We start from the raw sequence: 21,005 nt of genomic DNA, 5'->3' as shown, positions 1-21,005 counted from the left end.
CGACGTTGTAATATAAGAACGCCATCAGAGAGGCTCAAACGCAACGCTAACCCTTGCTATCGCTGTCAGTGCTTCGCCTAGGGGCGAAACTGGTAATTATGATACGAAAGCGCCAAATGGCACACTGAGCGAAAAAGCTGCTGATTGTCGTCTGCAGCAGCGAAACGGCTCCTAAACGGGCATTTCCGTTGGCTGCGACGCCAAGTCACGAGCTGCTCATCGATGGAAGCAAGTGAACGAAAGGCCACACCCTCGGCCGCGATAGCACTCGAGATGTTGCGTGAGTGATGAGCGCGGTGTAAGAAAATATATTGTTTTTACACAGCGGTGAAGAGCTATGGCATCGCCGCGACGCCACGTCACGCTCGCTGTCGATGTCGGCGCGAGCGCTCCTCGACGAAGCAAAGTCAGCGCCTCCTAGACTCTGCTTAATGACGCATGCTACTTGAACAGAAACTTCGACTGCCAAGCCCGGCGTACCGAAAGTGGTGACGTCCAAATTACCGCAGCTTACTCCGGAGCATCCACATTAGATTCTGTGGCAGTCGGGCAGGCAAGGTTGCATGACGTCATATGCGAAGCGCACAGGCCTTGTGCTACGTAGGAACGCATCGCCGAGTCGGCGTCATACGGCGTTGGTGCTTCGAGCTGCTGCTGCCTGCTGGCTCGGAGAGCTCGTTCCGCTACGGCACACAACTGCAGCGCAAACGTCGAAGGACCGCTCAGCGCAGTCGAATTGGACGTCAATACTTTCGCATTCACAACTCGTTAGAAGTTATCAGGTGGCCTCGCACTTCTTTTTCTTTTTGATGCTTGCCTGGGTAAAAAAAAAATTCTGGGCATTTTTGTGCCAAACCTAGAATATCGTTACGATGCACGCCGTAGTCGGGGTCTAGGGATTATCATTGATCACCTGGATGTTTTAGCACACAACATATATGTCTAAGTTCACGACTGTTCCTACATTTAGCCCTGAGCGACGTGTGGCCGCAGTTAACGGGATCAAACGCGCGACCTCGCTATCAACAGCATTGAGAATATTTAATATAATACTCCCGATTGACGTCATTTTTTCTGCAGTGAAGAAGCAAAAACAAATAATCAGTCATATAAAATATTGTACTTGCACATATTACGTGCCCTGGTGCGCCACTTATGCTGAAATTTATACAGTGTAATGGAGCCTTTATATGGTGGGGCAAGCTGAAAAAAAGAACAAGAACAGAACAAATATTTCCGAAATCAGTGACAATTCCTAGTAAAATTCATTGGAATATTGCTTATGTACAATATACTGGCCAAGGCACAATTTACAACGCGTTCCGGCACTGTACGGAGTGGTTCATCATAATTTTTTTTTCGTGCTAAGAACTTCCTATTTCTGTGATCACGTTGCTCCCTAATTGAAGTCAATCCCTCGATGTACATCGTAAAGACGGGTTGTGAATTTGCTTTGCTTCTTGATTCTTAATGTGTTTGTTATTTTGCAATGGTGAAAAGAAGCGTGGGAATTCGCGAGCTTTGTGATAAGCTTGGTAATATCACAGAGCACCACAAATGGCTGCGGTTACCCATCCAGCATTAAATATTAATAAATACCTGCTTCTGCAAACGAGACAATCCTAACTACCATCATAGGACGTACTGAGTGTCCCAAATGAGAATTTAACAAACGAAAGAGAAGCAGCGCATTGCACTTTGCTTGATTATGTTTGTACCAATGTGGGATTAACAAACACTTATAACAAGTGCTCGCAGACTGATATTTTAGCAGAATTATATTCACGCTTGAATAGATCTTTCTGTGCTAGCTGCTGTGTGACAAAGAGATACATCCTGCATAAATCTAAAGCGGATAGGAAGTCTTTCGGGTTTTAAGTCTGCGTTAAGCTGCAGGCGGTTGCTGCATAAGGAAGCGTAAGGGTCGTAATCTCTTCATCGTCTCTTATGCGAGTGTCAAACATATGGGAAATCAAAGGTAGGTCATTTGCTCCTCTTTTATTCATCAAGCTTGCATTTTTCTGGTTGGGCGCTCTTCTTCGTTGCTTAAAAGGTTGAGTCAACTAAAGGCTACCGCCAAATCTGCACGAAGATATTACGGGTCGCGAAAGGGTGCCTTCAGTAACGGTTATATTGGTGTTGACTTGGTCCTAATTTGCTTTGGTTTCTGCCAATCTTATACGTAACAGTTCCAATGACAGTGCGCTGTACTTTCAAGTATTTCAGAAATGTACAATGAAAAACTTACACACAATTTAAGCAATACTCTTAGCATGCACGGCATAAGCAGGGATAGGAAATCTCGTAAATCTTCATGACACTTTCAGGACAGCATAAATGGTTTACTGAGTACCTGAACTTTATATACTTGCAAAATCCTGAACTCTAATAGCTGTCATAGTTAGACATCTGGTGATAAATTATATTATTGATTGAGAAGCGAACTTAGTCGCAAGACTTCCTTATTACCGCTTGCATACGTTTAGATAGACAGCAACTTTATGCTTGCATATTGCAGCGAAGCTGTATATAGCTACCCTCTCGCGGCGGTTGATACCTGTCCATCTACGCGTCGCGTCGACACGAAAAAAATTTCGTCTCTACTTTTCAACGAATGCTTTGTAGCTCTCAATTTAGGTTAGGCACCTTGGAAAGAAATCGTACTCAAACTGGCTGCTTTGACAACTATATCATTACGCCGAGTCGCATTTACATGTCATGATTAGCACACAGTGAAGTTGTAAATGTTTGAGAATTCCCGTCTGTTATAAATGCATGGCCCTATAAGGAGAGAGTATGGTGACAGAAAGCGGCTGTAACTGTAGTTTTATCGAAACTATCCCTAAACAAGCTGAAGGACAATAAGCTGCTAAAGACGGCTCTAACATTACATCGAGTTTCATGGATAGTTTGCGACAACAATATTTGTGGGCAAAAGAAGAACGTAACAAAAAATGTATACAGAGGAATATATATACCCTTGTTACTCTGTCACTTCGGTGAGAAAATTGTTGTTGGTGCCATTTTGATAAATGAGGGGAGTTTCTTGCGAGTACTTTACATGGAACTGTGTTATAAGAGGGAAAGCATTTGCCAATTTTCGAAACGCTTGATTTAAGAGCAGCTGGTCAGATGTACTTTTAACCTAGGAACATAAAACACAGTCATCTGCGTATAGCTTAATTTTAGCTAGGATGTCGTCAACAATATTGTTTTGAAGAATAAGAAAAAAATGGCAGCTTCAAATGCCGAGCTCGATGGGACACTGGACGACACTGACAGTTTTACCGAGTAATGCAGGTGAAAATATAAAAATCGTTGGCGGTCAGGGATATACGATTAAATCCTGGATAGAAGCTTAGAGTTTTGAAGTACCAATTAATTATAATAAAATAGTTTATCGCGAGAAACCGTATCAAAGGATTTACGAAAGTGGAAAAACATTACGTGAGTTTGATTTTCATTGTTGTAATGTTTTACAATATTTTGAATATTCACAAAATTTTCAATATCTTGACAATATCATCAATATTTTTTTTTCAATACTTTTACTTTTCCACAGCTGTCCCTGAAAACCAGCCCCTCAAGGATGCCAGCCAAGCCTAAACCTACATCCGGGTAGATATCTCCACAGTCTAATATGATATGTTTAATCGTTTCCCTAACTTTGCTGCAGCAAACGCGAGCTTCTTTCTTGGTACTTCGCGCTTTATACCTCCGGGTTCTACGGCATCGTGAGCTTGATTCGAACAGAGCTTCTCCTCGAGTTATGGTAAGATGTTTCTGTCCTGGTTTCATTTTCAATTATTAGTTTGTTATTCATGGCCTATCCTTTACCCCTGCCTCCACCTAGGAGATTGTCCCAGTGACTCTCAATTAGAAGTTCTTTGGCGCTCTGGAGCTTAGTATACCAGCCGCATCATTTACGCTCAGGAAGCTAGTAGCTACCGGCGTTCTGTTCCTTCTGCCAACACGAATTGCCACGCGTTCTGCTTTGCCCCGACGTGTCCAACCCGCAAATACAGTTACAACATCGACCAAGGAATTCTAGCGTAAATCTAGACCTTGCTATTGGTGACAGTCCTTCACCGGTCCGGCGAAACTCTCAATGAAACAATCGCATAGCAACATCAACGGCACATTGTCCGTTTTGTTCTTTGTGTGGCCCTATATGTTAACAGTCAGCCAGACGGCTGATATATTTTAAGCGAATTAAATGTTTCTCGATGAAAGGAATACGTCCTTAAATTAAAAGTCACAGGGTGTGATAGAAACATTCTGTCAATTTTGCTCTTTGAGACATTAGGTGAAATTGCTGACGCAGCATTTCACAAAAATTCTCAAGTATCACCCGAGTCGCAGCGGCGGATGAATGAAGTACTGTGCACTAAGCATTATTGAAGGATCGGTTCCATAGCAGTCCACCGTCATAGCGATCATGCAATGCGATATGCTCTATATGCAGGTACTATTAGTGCTCACTTGTTAGTTCAATTACCATCCTGCGTTTCACAGCACACCAGATGATGCCACTTGCATTGGCAGAAAAACATTGTTCGTCATGTTTGCACGGTTTTCCAACACACTTGATCACTAACGAAGGCTATTTTTTGAGGAGAATTGTTACGTTGAAGTATAATTGCCTAGCATTCGTTAAAATATGCGCGTAAAAAAGTCACGTATTTACACGCTTGTTCTCTGTGTCCTTTTTTTTATCCTGCAGGCTGTAACTGCGATCACAAAATGTACTGAACAGAGTATTTCTTATAAACGGTGTAGATCTTCACATTTATTTAGATGACCGTAGCGCTTTGTCGTAAACAACGTCAAGAGCTTCACAGGCTTACATGTTTTGGTTATCTCTTAGGTCTCATATTAGAATCGACGCTACTAACACTTGCAGGGACCGTACGACGCTTGTGTGCAGTGCTGGGCCTCATGTGATACTCGCTGCAACGCTGGACCTCGCACCAGAGCTACATGTTGTTAAATCCTTAGTTTTCAATTGACATAAACCTCGGTGCTCCCTTCACAATAGTTAGACCACGTAATGACATCACTATAGGAATTTCACAACTTTTCGACATATTACCATCACTTAGTACGAACAGTGTCAGCCATCTGTCTATTTTTCTAAATAAGTAGCCGGCCCATTTTTACTCGAAAAGTAATGTAACATGACCAAACAAACCGTTATTCCTTCTAATTGTAAAATTCACTGCGACGTACACGTGGCGCCCACGGATAGGTAACGGCAAGTATTATTGCTGTGCGGCTGTGTACGTCTTAATTCCTATTGTGGGCAAGCGTCATCTTTGGCTAGAATTCAACGGACAGGGCAAATTTATGATTCTGATCAGACGCCTCGTGGCGCCATCTCTCTGCTCCTTAAGGAAGTTTAAACTCAGCGAAACTCCCTGGTCACTAACGGGTGGGGAATATCACGCAAAGCAATCGAGACTTCGTAAAGCGCTGCCGCAGTGAACGCTTTAGTGTTACTACGACGCCTAAGGTGACTTCAGCCCTAAGGTTTTGTCAATTGGAAATTCAAAACTGTTCCACCTTCTTAAAGTCACCATGATCTGGTTCATTCATGTGATTTCACGACCGAAAATTCACCGAGGCTATGAGAGGCTCCGCACTAGTGGGTGCCGTATTTATTTTTGGCCACCTGGACTTCTTTAACGTGCACCTCGATCTAAGCACATGAGCGTTTTTGCATTTCGCCTCAGTAGAAACGGGGTCAGCGCAGCGGGGGTCGAACCTGTGACCATGGGCTTCGTACCGAAACGCCACAGCTACTGCGTTTCTGCGGTAGTTGAAACTACCGTACAGCTAGACACAATATAGCGAAATGCAAGTAAAGTCCGTCAACTTCTGGTCACTGGGTTACCAGACCAACGTTTCATGCTGCGTTAGAACTATGGTATAATGAACGCACCTATGTGTAGCATTTTTTGCAAGGGGATGTGTTTCAGGGTTTGTCACTTGAGAGGATCGCGGTATAAATTTAACCGATGGTCTACAAGCGAATTTGACAGTAGCGACAGAATGAACACGCTCAACGCTGAACTTTCAATTTAACATTACTTGCCTGTCTGTATAGGTATTCATGCCCTCTGCACCAAATACACAGAAAAGGACAACAAAAACCAGGTGCGAGAAACTCAATCCACAGAAAAAGGAGAAATATTAAGCGGCACAGGTCATATATTTCCCGATAGAAAATCTCACGAATTTGTTGACAAGGACAGCAAATCCTCACTCACGGATTATCTATGCCGTATGAGAGGTTCTTCCCATTTTCTGATTTCTCTTGAAATTCATTTTTTTTTTCGTTCTGCGAATACAGTGCTTGATCAAAAATAGGAAGGCAACGACCAATCACAACAATTCCCTCCTCTGCATGGTGCTGTTGACATTGCCTTATTGTTATTTGTGTGCTCTGCTCAACACTTCCTTTTTTCTTTTTTTTTACCTCATGTCCCGGGAACTCTGTGCTTTTTGGGGTCATGCTTATATGTAGATACGGAGGCTACAAATATGCGTACGTCATAGCGTTTGTGTAAACTGTGGGGACATGTATAATGGCACTCGACTATGCTGTCGGTGATACTGCCAATATGTAGTGACGCCAGTTTTGTATTGATCACTTTGCTGACTGAAAACATACCAGGCGGACAGAACCGATGCCCCTGTTCCATTCCTCTCCTGTCCGGTTCGCATGAAATCTCTTTACCCGACCGTTCTACCAGTCAGCACAGTGATCATACGCCGAACAAACTATAGCCAAGCAGCCTACAGACCTCAAGAAGTTTTGTACCCCTTACTTGTGTTTCAGAGTCTTCAGCTCGTTGATAATTTAGTATTGTTTTATTTTTGTTACCATAGCAAATACATTGACACGCCAAGCTAATCTATCGCCTTGGTTGTCGCCGTTGGTGTAGTGGTCCGTGTGGATGCTTCGGTAGGCAAGATATACAGGATGCTTCAACGAACACTTTCAAGTTTAATTTTTTTGATATTGCCTTTATCGGATGAAATATTTCCATTCCATGAGCTGATCTCATCGAAGAGGTGAACTTGCCCAAGGAACTAAAACGCATAATCGACTACTCATCAAAAATTCCATAATGAAGTTTCTAATTAGTTGCCTTACGGCACGTATTGCAAGTTACAAAATTAAAAATTATGGGGTTTTACTTGCCAAAACCACTCTCTGATTATGAGGCACGCCATAGTGGAGGGCTCCGGAAATTTCGACCACCTGGGGTTCTTTAACGTGCGCCTAAATCTAAGTACGCGAGTGTTTTCGCATTTCGCTCCCATCGAAATGCGGCCGCCGTGGCCGGGATTCGATCCCGCGACCTCGTGCTCAGCAGCCTAACACCATAGCCACTGAGCGACCACGGCGGGTTACAAAATTCGAAGGATGAGACTGCAAGGCATATCTACTTGAGAAGAATTGTGTGGATGACACCCTTTATGAAATATGCGCCGTCAAGCTTGCTGTAAAAATGAACAATCGTCCCAAGTAACTGCAACGGCAATGCATTTCTCTGCAAAATTCTGGAAATAATGCTCGAAAGTGGTGCCGTCCATAGAATTTGTTCCAAGTGGATCCGGGTTGCAACCTCCGCGTCTAGAGTTACGAAATTGCAATATGTGCCGATATGAAAGGTAGCGCGAGCTACAACGTGGAACCTTCTGCGATATGTTATAAACCCGGAAAATAGCAAAACCACGCAGAGACATAATCTGAACAATAATGTTCTCACTCAGGCTCGGTACAAAACTTGTTACAAGAAACACAAAAAGAAATATGATTCAGTTCAGGTCTAAACTGTCCACACGAGAGATTATGCTACAACTTGAACACCATAAAACAGACGTGGGTTCTCACACAGCTGATACTAAAACTATCCTTGGGCTGGATCTCATGAAGGCTCTTGAGAACACCCCACACAGAGTTATTTGAGAGAACCAACAAAGGTTAGAAATGGGTCAGTGAGCCGGCGCGTACGTTAAGAGATTTTACTCGGAGCGCATCGCGCAAAGCAGGAAAGGCGATATCAGATCGGAAGACGTAGAACTCGGTAACAGGGGCCGCCGTAGGAGATCGGTTTTCCTTTCTGTTCAATGCAGCTATGTTAGGCCGACTGGCAGAACTAAATACCATTGAAAGGGCATAGCTTAGCTTCTGCATTGATGGCATCACACTATGGGTAAGAGGTGGCGACGACGGTAAGACAGAAGAAACTCTAATGGCAGCCATACATAAGGGTGACAAGTATGTGACGAAGAGAGGGCCGCGATGTTCGCCGCAAAAGTCACAGTTCCTGCTCTACCACCCGACCCGACGTGTGGGGGCTGCAACAGGTCCTAGGAAAAATGAAGCGTCACACTTAACGCAGGTATAGGGCGGCCAAACACCCGTGGTCGAGAGTATGAGACTCGTAGGACTTCGCGTACTTGACAATGGGCGTAAAGGGGAAACCATCAAAATACTAGAAGACCGCGCTCAACAAACAATGAGGCTAATCTCGAGGATAGCCAATCATCACTACGGCATGAAGGTGGCCCACTTGGTACGCATAGTACTGTTGTGCCACAGTGAGTGCCTATCGTCAAAGCAATGGGCGCTCCTCCCTCCCCACATTTTCTAAAGTCCAAGAAATTCTTCACCCATTTCTATGTGCCTTTACGGAAGGTCGATCTACAACCGACCATCTCATGCGAGTCGAAGCGAACATCCGTGATGCATTTGTGCACAAGCAGTACCTCTTGTCCACATTCCTTAATATAGCAAATGCGCACGACATGACACGGCGGTACGTCATATAACGAGACCCGGCGCAGATGGGCATTCGAGGAAATATGCCTAACAATGTATTTGTATATATAACAACTTACCTATGCAACCCTGCATTCCGATTCAAAATTGGCAATGTATTGTCCCGTCCATGTAGACAAAAACCTGGTATACTTGAAGGAGGCGTGGGGACTTGTACGCTCTTCACTGTTAAGATTACCTCGCTTCATGCATCGTTACCTCTAGCAATTATCTATTTTGTCTATGTAGACGATATACAATTAGGTTTGAAATTTCGTAACCTCACAGTTTGTGAACGACAGGTTCAACAGGGCCTAAACAAATGGCCGAAGAAAACGATTTTCAACTTAGCCCTAGAAGAGTTCCGTTGTTCTTTCAACAAGAAAGAAAGAACTACTTCCAGATTCCAGTATCGAACTCTCTGGGCAACGAATACCTGTGAATAAGTAGCACAAGTCTTTACGCATCATGCTTGAGGCGAACGTTACCTTCCTTTGACACGTCAAATATCTCAAGGCGAAACAGTGAACTTACTGAAGATTCTGTCGCATACGACTTGGGGAAGTGACCGGAAGTGCTAATTAAATCTCTGCATGAGCGTTCTTCGATCACGTTCAGATTACGGTTCCGTCGTAGATCACATCTGCCGCGCGGGAGAGCGTTTAAGGCACGGGATCTCGTCCAACATCTGGGTATCCGCCTGGCCAAAGGCGCCTTCAAAACAAGCCCTATATAGAACCTAAACGTTGAATTGGATGATTCTTAGCCTCCGCCTGAAATGAACGCACAGTAGTTTCACATATTTCCTCAGCCCACGGTCTAATAACGCCCGACATCCTGGCTACACATACGTTAAAGATGTGGCATGTGCTGGACTATTCCATAATCGATCCTCACTTCGAGGGCCGTTTTCAATGTGGGTCAAAAAACTTAGTGATGAAGTGGGCGTCCCGATCCTCGAACGTTGCCGAATGGCTCGAGTAAAGCTGTTACCGCCGAGGCAATGACCAATTTTTAAACGCGACACATCATTTTTAGATGTTACATAACACGATCCATACGCGCACATACATATGCACTTTCGAGAGCTCCAGTCGAAATACACTTCCCCAGAGTTTTACAGCGACACGTTTAAGTCACAAGCCGGCGTATCTTACGCGGTTGTCGGCCCATCGAATGGGCCGACCGCAGCGTAAACTGCGCATCGCAGAATGGCACAGAGATGAATTTTCACATGATGTACTCAAGCATCTAAACATACCCCCTATATTTAGAAACTTGCATCCCGAACACCACAAGGAAAGACCAAAATAACTTGGCGAAGCTGCGGTGAAAAATTTCGAGGACGCTTAAGCTTCACCTTTAAGAGTTGAAGGCATTCAAAGATCCTCGAGTGCTTCTCACGCTTCCCGGCAACTGCAGCATATCTAACCGTAATGTTTATCGGGAAACGCTAGCGCCGAACGCTACGCGCGAAGGCGAGCAACGCTGCCTCTTGCGTGGGCCTCGATGCGGCAGAGGCGAGTGCCATCTGTAAGTGCTTCAAGGAAATGGGCACGCCGATCCCGACTCGAAGGGTCCGGAATCCCAGCCCGCACCAAAACTACTATGCAACACGCGGTAGTCTCACGCCTCTTTGAAACCAATACGTGCCTGAGCCCGGGGATTATTACCTCTACAACCCAGTCCAGTATTCGGAAAATTGTAAAATATGTAAGGAACGGGTCGACCTGCCACACATTCTTTGGCTTGCTCTCCGGCCACAAGACAGAGCCGCATAGTAAAATACGATGAGCAGTGACAGACCATGCTGGTGAGATCGGCCCCCGAGGACCGACTCTGGGCCATCAACCAGGTCGATGTCGCCGAAAGGACCCAAGGTCTATTGGCCGTCGTTTAGGTTTGGGCTTGTAGCCCTAATCCGCTGGACACCAAATAATGTTATTCTCTCTCTCTCTCTCTCTCTTACCTCTAAGGTAGGTACTTAGCCTGCTTCTCTTACTCTGCCGCCACCCACGAGAGTTCCTAGGTTTTAGTGCGATGCCTCCTACACCACTCCTGGCGCTCATGACGCTAGCGATCTCAGATGCCTGGTAGCCGCCTAGGCACCCTTCCTTTTGTGCAGCAGGAATTGCCGTGAGTGCCCATACGAGCCAACACGTCTCCCCTGCATACAGGTACAACATGGTCGTCCAAGGAATTCTAGAAAATGCTGCACTATGCTATTGGTATCAAAGCACCGCCCGTCGGGCAAAACTTTCATTTAAACAATTGCATCATAACTGCAATTGCACATTGTCCGTTTTGTTATGTGGGTGTGCCTCTGCATTAACCATCTAACGAAAGACTGATATATGTTAAGTGGAAACTTAATAACCTGTCTCGCGATTAGAATAATGCATTCTTAGACTAAAGGTCACAAGATATGATGGAAATGCTTGTTATTTTTTGCTCCTGGAGTCAGGCGTTGAAATTGCCGAAGCAGCATTTAATGAAAAAGTTGAAGAATTGCCGGATTCCTTATGGGGAATGAGTAAGATGGCATGCAGTGAACAATATTGAAGGTTTGGCTTCGAACAGCGCTCCTTTGACGATGCCTAAAACATACGTCATTACACACGTATATCCTTATGCTCCTGCTATATATGTCACAATTAGTGTATGTGTAACTGTGCCTTTCCGTGGGTCTATGTGGTTATATGTTAGCGAGTGAGGACATGAACACTACTGTCGAGACTAAAGTGTGAAACGGCGGAAGCCTGACACCATTGCCAAAGACGATTTGTTGCATCGGATACACCACGGAGGCGCACAACTCGTAAACTGTTATGTGAATGGTTGTTTGTTTATTAAATGCCTGCAACGTCGTTCTGGACGAAGTGTCTGCTAAAGTAGTTTGTGGCCGCCTGGAACTGTTGCAGCGCCGTTTGTAGATTAGGAAGAGACGTGTCTTCCATTGTGGTGTCGGGGTGTAGTTGGCCACCCTCATCATCCACTTCGCTCGATTGACTTGTACTTGCTCGGCTTGCCGCGGCAAGATGGTGGTCACGGCGCTTCCGAGCTTCATTTGTTTTGGTACCCGGAGATGCAGCGAGTCGCTTCAAGTGCATTGCCTGTCTTCGTTTAGCCCGTCGCGTCCCTGGACTCTGTGGTGTCGGACGCGCCTTGCCACCCTGATGCATGCGACGCATACGTTCAGCCCTTCTTGAGGACCGCTTGCGTTCAGCGGCTGCCGCACGTCGCGTTTTGGGAGCCACGGGTTTGGCGAGATGAGGCATCCTTCCCACACGGTACCGCAACGTAAACTGCCGCCACCGCCTCAGCCACACCACGCTTGAGCAGACGGTCGCCACGCGCGCCTCTCGACAGTGACGTCAGGCCACAGAGCGCCCACTCGGAAGGCCACCTCAAGCGGCTGACGACAGTGACGTCAGGGCGCACCGTCGAACACGCGGCCACCACGCCTGCCGATGTGATGAGTGATCCCGCGCGGCGCCCAACCACCCCGACACCCACTCTTGACGACAGTGACGTCACGCACGAGAGCCAATCAGGAGACGCACACCGGCGCCTAGCGACAGTGACGTCACGACACAGAGCAGACCAATCAGGAGGCTGGAAAGCTGTGACAGTTTCTGCTAACGCCACATGACCTTGACAATGAGCCATTAAAGTCTTCCGCCTTAAAGCGTGGCGTGTGTAGAATGCTTCGTTTTTTGTAAATGCTGTCGTCCTGGGGGTATTGTGCCGTGACTGTGACTCAGTGTTCGTTCATATCGTCTCTTGTTGAAATTGTGCTATTGATCACGTGGCGGATCGCAACACGCCATGTTCGCTGGCCTCCCAAGCAGCGAAAGACACGCATGCTGTGCCCTATAGCGCCTCCACTTCGGCTTCTCCAATCAGTCGTACTGATTGCACGCAAGTTTTAAACACGGCTAAACACCTGATCTAGCGATTTCTACAATCGATACAGCCACAAAATCTGCTGTGGCTTCATCCGCGCCAATTGCCTCGCCTACAACGCCGCATCAGATTTGTGGATTTTACGGAGAAGCCATTGCACCTTTGCATCTGAATGAGCCCCCGGCTGCTGAAGTTCTCGGTGGCGACGAAATAAATCCCGCAGCCCAACCGGTACCGACATTATCATCATAAGAAACCTGTGAGTGTCAATTCGAACACTTCTTTCAAAACTTGCCGTGTAAAGAACGCTTTGTACTGTGTACATGTTATTGTCCTGATGGAATTGTGCGGTCGTTGTGACTCGGTGCTCATATCGTCTTTTGTTGAAACGAACATATTCTAAAAACCAATGATGCCGATAACGACATCCATATTCCGTCTCGCAAGTAGTCTGCAACACTGTGGAAGCTGCAACGCTCCTCAGCCAATGCTAATTCCAAATGGCCATCGAGATGCGTTCTTGTGAGCCGCGTCGTCTGCTTAGCGGCTGCTGATTTCGCAGTGAACGACCTGCATGCGCAAAGGTCCTAGCATGTCACGTATTGCTGTAGCATATCATGTACCGAGCAAAACGAAAACTCTTTAACCCCTACATTATTGAGACACGTTCTGATACTCCTGCGCAGGGATGTTGTCTGCGTGCGTATCGTACTTTCGGCAGTGCAGCGAACAAATACTTGTGCGATGGAGTACAAGAATATTGCCAGCATATGGTGATACGCTGTAGCTCCTTGCACGGTATTCCAACAAAAGCGGGGGCAACATATTGGCTTGACACAGAACTCGAAACTGCTGCTCCTGCGCAGAACCAACAATGACCTCGCGACAACCAGTCATTTCATAACGCTAATGTGGTGAGGAAATTTTGGCGTTGTAAGTGTCGAGCATCGATGGAGACCGTCGCGATGGAGACCGTCGAGACAAGGAGACCGTCGCGAAAGCGTCGGCGTTATTCAGCGTTCAATTCACTTGTCGTCGGCTGTCCGCTGTTGTCACGAGGTTGCTGAGCAAGAAAGCTTGTGCGCGTTGTGCACATGGCTCATGCCTGCCGGGGAAGACAGAATGCTTCCCTGGCTAGAGTGCACAACCAACTTTTCTGTATATTCTTGTTTGCCTCGCCCGGGCTCTGCGGCGGAGCTGACTTTGCATAGCGTCGCGGTGGGTTCTCGAGCAGTATTCGCAGAAAACACGCAATAGTACTTTGGCGCGAAGAAATATAAAATCATCTAGGTTCTGCGCTTGCGTCCCACCTCTACAAGGAAACGTCACATTTTATTATGGCGAAAGCCTTAGGTGTCTATGTCGGTGGTGCCCTTGGCAGTGACCTTGGCGAATCTGCACCGTGACGGATATTGGCCGACGCCGCAAAGAGCGAAAACTCGTGAATAATTGTTCGGATTGAGGTCACATTTCTCAGGGATGTTCCTGTAAACAAAGTAAATTAGTGACTTTCAAACGAAGAGTTGGTACATTTCGGTCTGAGTGGGAATCACACCCGGGAATTCGGGGTGCGAGACGAGCATGCTTCCCGGAAGCCACACTTCCTTTCTTTTTTTTATTACCTGTTGGGGAAAAAAGAAAAACAAGAGAGAACATTGTAAATGAGATGTTTAAAAAGTGACCGACCACCATTGGGTGGAGTGGCCATTAAATACGCTTCATGTTAACAAGTTATATCATGTTCGTGATCCACCATGGAGGATCACTTTGACTCTTGAGTGCATGTCTAACACATAAGATGCCCTCAATAACTGCCTCGCACAGCAAGCATCTATATCAGCATTGCGGACTACCATACCCGCTTTCCATAGACTGTGCAGACTCAGTAACATGACCACATCCAGGTGTATGCACCAAAGTTTTAGGCAGGCAAAAACCGGATGCCTCGACGTCACAACGGGAGGTCCTTTTTTTAAGGTTCGTTGGAGGATGTCCCCACAATAATAGGGCATTCCTGCATTCGACGAAGATATGTTCAGTGGTCTCGGGCTTTTTGCACAAAATGCAGTCAACATACCACGGAAAAAAAAAGTATTTTTCTTCAAACCAGGGCTTAACAGGCAACGTAAGTTCGGCAACATAGATGCTGTTTGACCTTTGTGTTTGTACATGCTTCATAGTAAAGTGTGGTCTCATAACTTGCAAATTTTGACGCTTTTTGGCGTAGTCCAGCAGAGATGGGAAAAGAAAATGACAGAGCTAGTGATAACAACGATGCTGATATAAACAATAAGGCTGCTTGGATGGTGCGTTGAGATGCTGTTACACAAATGTCCTTAGTCACCGGTAAAGGTTTGCTCACGTACTAAAATGAACGGAAAGTCTAAACAAACAAAAACAGTTAACTCCTATTATTCTTAATTTAGGACAGAGGTGGAGTTGCCGATGTATTTTCGACTCAATCTTCATAGCAAAACGCTCATGAAAAAGAAAGAAACACGGCTACAAAGAAAGCTTAATCAAGAAAACATTCCAATCCATGATATTCTTTTTAATTTACTTTACCTTGAGGCCTTCCACCGAACTGATTTGTCAAAACACAAACTGTTCATCCTACCTCAAAACAGCCCATTTCAAAGAAGAAAAACTTTGCAAGTGACAACTTGTAGACAAGCTCTATATAAAACATAAATACGCAGCTTCAAACCTTCTGATCCATTATTTGCAGTCTCCCTAATTTTCAGCGAATACAGCTGCAACTGCATTTTGCTGATCTCTATTGTAGACATTTATTTATTTATTTATTTATTTATAGCTGCAATCCATGGCCGGAATTTTCGTAGGGTGTAAAATGAGGGATACATGATTTTATACAGCAATATTGCCGGCGACAAGAAAACAATAAGTAAAAATATATACACAGGGCAATAAATATACCTCACGCACATGTGGAATAAATATATAAAGGTACACACGAACACGGTGTATATGTATATATATATATACACGACATAACACCCTTAGTTCACAGAAAGCAATGCACATACATAGTAGATTTGTGATGCAGATAAACATAATATACAAAGAATGGGCTTTACATGCACAAACTTGAGGGTAACTTTGCTACGGAGGGCTTCAACACTTGGCCATTTGCTAATAAATTCTAATCACAGATCGTTGTTGGGGAAAGAGCACATAGAAAAGAATTATTATGTATTTGGTACAGTGTTAATCGATCATGGTACAGTGTTGTTCGATCATGGCGTTGTATTGTGCTATAACCTGAGGAGAATGAAGTACTTGAATATGCATAGACCTTAACCTGTCAAGTTAGTATGTGATATAAATATTTTAAAAGCGAATGAAGTTTACTTGCAGATAAAGCCTTCAGATTAGCTCTGGTGAACGAGTCTGTTGCACATGTGCGGTCATAACGATTGTATATAAAGCGAACTGCTCATTTCTGAATCATTTCCACCTTTCCAATATAAGTTTTTTGTGAATGTATCCCAGATAATAAGGGCGTAATCTAACCTAGGCCGAATGACTGATTTATACGCGAGATAACGGACTGTTCGGGTGAATAGTTTCAGAGCCCTACGAAGGAAAAATAGTTTGCATTGTGTGTTAGCTGTGAATTGGTCAATGTGTTTATTCTGTGTAAGAGCACTTGTTATCAGGAGACCTAGGCTTTTATACTCTGTTACTCCGGTAAAAATCTTGTTAATGATGCCGCGTTGAGAAATAAAGGGTTTCTTGAGAGTAATCTTCATTACGATTTTTTTTCAGAACATCCTGAACTTGCTTGAACAGGATACAGAAACTCCTCCTATATCTAGCGATGAGGTCAGAAGGGCCTTGCAGGACATGAAACAAAGACTAGCGGCAGGAGAAGATAGAATAACAGTCGATTTAATCAAAGATAGAAAAGACATAATGCTTCTAAAACTTGCCGCTCTTTATACGAAGTATCTATCGACTGCAAGGGTCCCAAAAAACTGGAAAAATTCAAACAATGTACTAATCCACAAAAAGGGAGATGTTAAGGAATTGAAAAATTATAGCCCCATTAGCTTACTCTCAGTATTATATAAAATATTTACCAAAATTATCTCCAATAGAATAAGGGCAACACCAAACTTAAGTCAACCAAGGGAACAGGCTGGCTTCAGCAAAGGATACTCTACATTGATCACATCCATGTCAGTTATCAGCTTATCGAGAAATCCATAGAATACGATAAGCCTCTCTATATGGCTTTCATAGATTACGAAAAAGCATTTGATTCAGTAGAGATACCAGCAGTCGTAGAGGCATTACGTAATCAAGGAGTAGAGACCACTTACATAAATACATAGGATAATACCTACAGAGGTTCCACAGTTACCTGAATTCTACACAAGAAAAGCAGCAAGATACCTATAAAGAAAGGGGTCAGGCAGAGAGACATAATCTATCCAATGCTATTCACTGCGTGCTTGGAAGAAGTATTCAAGCTATTAAACTGGGAAGGCTTAGGAGTAACGACCGAAGGCCAATATTTCAGCAACCTTCAGTTTGCTGATGACATTGTTCTACTCAGCAACAATGCAGACGAATTACCGAAACGATTGAGGACCTTAGCAGAGAGAATGTGAAAGTGGGGTTGAAGATACGGAAGACAAATGCAGAATATGCAGAATATGCAGAAGAGAATGATAATGGTGAAGAAAAGAAGGCAAGAGAACAAGAGTTCAAGATCGCCAGTCAGCATCTAGAGTCTGTGAAGGATTATCTTTACCTAGGTCAATTAATCCCAGGGAACGCTGATCATGAGGAGGAAATTCATAGAAGAATAAAAATGGGTTGGATCGCATACGGCAGAACTTGTCAGGTCCTGACTGGAAGCTTACCATAGCCATTAAAAAAGAAGATGTACAATCAGTGCATTTTACCAGGGATGACATATGGGGCAGAGACTTGGAGACTGACAAAGAAGGTTTAGAACACGTTAAAGACCGCGCAAAGAGCGATGGAACAAAGATTGCTAGGCATACCGTTAAGAGGCAGGAAGAGAGCGGTTTGGATCTGAGAGCAAACGGGTATAGCTCATATTCTAATTGACAATAAGAGAAAAAAATGGAGCTCGGTAGGTCATGTAATCCGCAGGTTAGATAACCGTTGGACCTTTAGGGTTACAGAATGGGTACCAAGAGAAGGGAAGTGCAGTAGAGGAAAGGAGAAGACTAGGTGGTGCGATGACATTAGAAAATTTGCGGGCGCTAGTTGGAATCTGTTGGGGCAGGGCTGGGGTAGTTGGAGCTCGCAGGGAGGCGCCTCGTCCTGCAGTGAACGTAAAAGTGGCTGATGACGATGATTATGATGATGATGAGCTTGCTTCGAACACAGCTGCACCTCGAGTTATGATAACATGTTTCGATCGTGGTTTCATATTTTTTATTAGTTATTTATTCATGGCCTATTCCTTTAGCACTGCCTCCGCAAAGGAGATTGTCCCAGCGACTCTCACTTTGCGTTTAACGTTCACTGTGGCTATGTTCCTTACTAAACCGGCCGCGTTCTGGCGGGTAAGCATCCCAGTTCCTCGTGCGCCTCCCGCAACGTCGTTGGCGGCACTCATGATGCTGGCAGCTGCCAGGGTTCTGTTCTTTCCGTGCAGCAGCAGTTGCCACGTGTGCTGCTTCGTGCCAACATGTCTCACTCGCAAATACAATTACAACATCACCCAAGGAATTCTAGCGCAACTCTAGACGTTGCTGTTGGTGTCAGTGCTCCACCCGTCGGGCGAAACTCTCAATAAAACAATTGCATCCCAACATCAAGGGCACATTAACTCTTTTCTTGTTTGTGTGGCCCTCCATATTACCCGTCTAACGGTAGGCTGATGTATCTTAAGCGAATTCCATGCATATCGATTAAAGGAATACGCCCTTACACTAAAAGTCACAGGTTGTGACAGAAATGCACTATTAGTTTTTGCTACTTGAGTCACTCGCTAAATTATTGACGGGGCGTTTGACAAAAATTCTCAAGCATTGCCAGAGTCGTTGCGGCGGCTGAATAATGTAGCGCGCACTAAGCATTATTGATCATCGGCTCCACAGCAAAGCGAATCTGGCACACACATATGAAATGAAGTGTTATATTTTTGCCTATTGTAAACGTATCACGATCTTATATTAAGTAATCGTGCAATTCCTACACACCAGAGCGTTGGTGAGCCTTATGATATGTGACAATAAACTTACCCTTGTGCAGCAAATACAGGCACTACTACATCTCACTTGTCAGTAACGTATCATCCTGCCTTTCACAGAAAAGGAGTTGATGCGACTAGAATTGCAAAAGAAGCATTATATGTCTGGTTTTTACAGTTTCTAGAAACAGTAGATCTCTAAGGAAGCTTACTTTTGCGGGAATTTGTTACGTTGAAGCATGGGCGCAAGAAGTCACGTATTTATACGGTGGGCTTCTGTGTCCTTTATGTCTATTATGGAGGCTTTGACTAGCACCAGGTAATGGTCTGAAAAGAGGGAGTATGTCTTACAAACGGTGTACATCTTAACATTTGTTCAGGTGAGTGGTGCGCCTTGCCGTAAACAATGGCAAAAGCTTCACAGGCTTGCATGTTTTCCTTATGTCTTAGGTCTGAAATTAGAATCGACGCTACTAACACTTGCACAGATCGCGTGACACCTAAGTGCAGTGCTGGGCCTCATGTGATACATGGTACAACAGGGAACCTCGCATCAGAGCTAAATATTGTCAGCTCCTTAATTTTTGATTGACACAAACCTCGGTGCTCACATAGAATTCATTAGCCACTTATTAGCATCATTTTGACAAAATTACCCACTATCGGACATATTATCATCAGTTATTACACTGTGGGCCATCTGTCAATATTTCTGTATAAGTAGCCGGCACTTTTTTCTTCGATAAGTAATGGAAATATGACCAAACACACGGGAATTCCTGCTGATTATAACATTCACTGCGACGTAGGTCACGACCCAATGATAGGTAATGCAACTGTTATTCCTGTGCGGCTGTGTCTGGCTTATTTTCTTTTGTGCGCAAGCGCCATTTTTGGCTACAATCCAACGGACCGGGAATTTTTTTATTCTAATCTAACATATCGTAGCGCAATCTTTCCGCACATCAAGGAAGGTTCAAATGGTGACTCACCATGGAGTACATCACGCACCGGAATCGAGACTTCGAAAAGCGCTGCCGCAGTGAACGCGTTAGTGTTACCATGATGCCTAAAGTGATGCCAGCCCTAAGGTTTTATAAATGGGAAATTCGAAACTTTCCACATTATTAAAGTCGCCATGATCTGGTTCATTCGTGAGCTTTAACGCCCCGAAGTTTAACTGAGGCTACGAGAGACACGGCATCGGAGGGTTCCGTATTCATATTTGGCCACCTAGAGTTCTTTCAAGTGTTCCTCGATCTAAGTACATGAGTGTTTCTGCATGTCGTCTTCATCGAAACGCGGTCACCGCTGCCTGTGATCAAACCCACGAAAACGCGATCGGAAACGAAACGCCACAGGTACTGCGTTTCTGCGGCAGTTGAAACGAAAGATAGCGAAATGCATCTAAACCCCGTCAACTTGTTGTCACAAGCTTAACAGACCGACGTATCATGCCGCATTACAAGAGAACTATGGTATAATGAACCAACCTATGCGCAGCAATTTTTCCCAGGGCTCTGTGTTTCAGGTTTTGTCGCTGTAGAGTGTCGCAATAAAATCTTAACCGATGTTCTTCCGGCGTAACTCACGCGAGCGACAGAAGAGACGCGCACAGCGCTGAACTTGCAATTTAACTTTACCTGCCTGTCAATAGGTGTAAATGCCCTTTGCGCCAAAACACAGGGAAAGACAACAAAAACCATGTACGAAAAATTCAATCCACAAATAAAAAAGGAAAAATCGCGCCACACCTGTAATATTGCGATAGAAAATCACACCCTTTTTTTTCTCAAGGGCAGCGAAGCACCACTGACGTACTATTCTACCGCATAAATATTTCTTCCGATTTTCTGATTTCTCTTGTAGTTCCATTTTTTCTCTATACGATTACAATGCTTGATCAAAAATACGCCGACAGTGACCAATCGCAACAATTCCCCCTTCAGCATGGTGCGGTAGCTGCCCATTGTTTGATCAAGTGACATTACCTTATTGTGATTTGTGTGTCCTGCAGAGTTCGTTCATTCTTTCATTTTTTAAATTCATGCCACGGGCACTTTGTGCTTT

General features: G+C 44.6%; 1 long non-coding RNA gene across 7 annotated transcripts in view; it reads right to left on the bottom strand.

Moving 5' to 3' along the window:
* Positions 1-1,132: 1,132 nt before the first annotated feature.
* LOC129383818 (uncharacterized) overlaps positions 1,133-21,005 on the bottom strand; it is a 514,476-nt gene continuing 494,603 nt past the window's right edge. For all 7 annotated transcript variants that reach the window (XR_011890290.1, XR_011890289.1, XR_011890292.1 and 4 more), the window contains one exon: positions 1,133-1,203. This is a non-coding gene — a long non-coding RNA (uncharacterized lncRNA). The remainder of the gene's footprint in view (positions 1,204-21,005) is intronic.

The sequence above is a fragment of the Dermacentor andersoni genome, chromosome 9, assembly GCF_023375885.2.
Source record: "Dermacentor andersoni chromosome 9, qqDerAnde1_hic_scaffold, whole genome shotgun sequence".
Taxonomy (NCBI): Eukaryota; Metazoa; Arthropoda; class Arachnida; order Ixodida; family Ixodidae; genus Dermacentor; species Dermacentor andersoni.
This window is presented reverse-complemented; position numbering and strand designations above follow the sequence as displayed.